The following is a 1,645-nucleotide window of genomic DNA, read 5'->3' as shown; positions in this document are numbered from 1 at the left end:
AAAAAAAAAAATCCAGTCCTTTGCCCAAGACTCCTTTATGGATGTCTCCATACGTTATTACTTCCTTGCTTTTATTTATGACTGTGTCACCACATGTGTGCCTCTAACATTTTTGAACTTTCGTATAAAAGAATTCATACGATGAACAACTTGCTTCTCTTTCTTAAGATTATGCTTTGCCAGACCTAACTGTACCACTGCCATGCGCTCCAGCTGGTTAACTCCCATTGTCATACTTTCCCCATCTAGTCTACCTTTGGTGGGCACTCAGGTGCCTCTACTTTTTTAATAACACAAACAATGCTTCTCTTATGCATATTCCTGTATATAAAATATAACACACCTATGAGTATTTCTGGGGTTTATAGGCTGGTTGTGCATATTTTAACTTTCCTACGTGAGCCAAAATTACAGTCCAAAGGTGTGTACTAAATTTTACTTGGCACAGTGTATGCAAGTGTGTTTTCTGCCACTGCCTTACCAACCTGTGTACTGGAGTTTCTAGGTTTTACCAGCTTGATGGGGATGAACTGTGTCTTGTTGTCTTTTTTTTTAATGTATTAAGTACAGGGTCTTGAGGGTCTCACTTCACAGATTGAACTCGTAGTGATTCTCCTGTTTTCAGCCTCCCAAGCTCTGGGATTACAAGTGCGTGTCACTATGCTCAGTCTCAAGTCTCAGCACACCCCAGGGGCAGGATGGGCATGGCATGCTGCCTGGGGGGACCAGCCTGCCTAAGCAGTCCTTGTCTTTTTAAATTGCAGTTCTTTGAAGATCAATGAAGTTGGACTCTTTTTTTCCCCCTTCTTGCAAATTGCTTTTATGCTTTTGAACACACAGCCTATTTGGGGGGAGAGGTGGCTTTTTTCTGTTCTCATTGAATATGAGCTTTGTTATTTATAAATGCTGCAAACAACTTCTTAAATGCTGTGATTTGCTTTTCTTTGCTTTCTTAGTGGTATCTTTTGATGAAAGGTATTCTTAATTTTAATATAATCAAGTTTATTGATTCTTTTCTTCTGTGGTTAGGATATCATGTCATGTTTTATATTTTTTTCCATAATCTTGAGATTATGAAGATATTCTTCCATGTTGTCTTCCAAGAAATTTTAAATTTACCTTTCCTTTCCAGGTCTATCATCAACATAGAGTTAGTTTTCATACCTGCTATATTATATAGGCCCAAAATTTATTTTCTCTTTTAGATGAATACCAAAGATTCTTAAACTCAGGATCTTGTGCTTGCCAGGCAGGCAATGATTCTACTGAGCTTTCTATTCTATTTCATTTCAGCTAGGCTGCACTTGCCTGTATCAATACTAATTCCATAATAATGCAAGTTTCTATAACTTTTAAATAAGCCTTGATACACTGATCACATTGCCCACTTTGTTCTCCAACAGTTTCATCACTCTTCTCCATGCTTTGTATTTCAATCTAAGTTTTAAAAACAGCTCAGTTCTGTGAGGAAAAATAATACAACCAAGAACTAAAAATACTTTTTGGATTTCTTTTTACTCTCATTGCTCTGAAGTTACATTTCTATATTGACTCCTTCTTTCTCATTGATGCCTATTAGTCTCACATTGTTCATCTTTGCATCATCTTGCAGGTGATGGATTATTCTTTCCTGCATCCTTGTTGT

This window comes from Octodon degus, unplaced genomic scaffold, assembly GCF_000260255.1.
Source record: "Octodon degus isolate 3935 unplaced genomic scaffold, OctDeg1.0 scaffold00017, whole genome shotgun sequence".
Taxonomy (NCBI): Eukaryota; Metazoa; Chordata; class Mammalia; order Rodentia; family Octodontidae; genus Octodon; species Octodon degus.
This window is presented reverse-complemented; position numbering follows the sequence as displayed.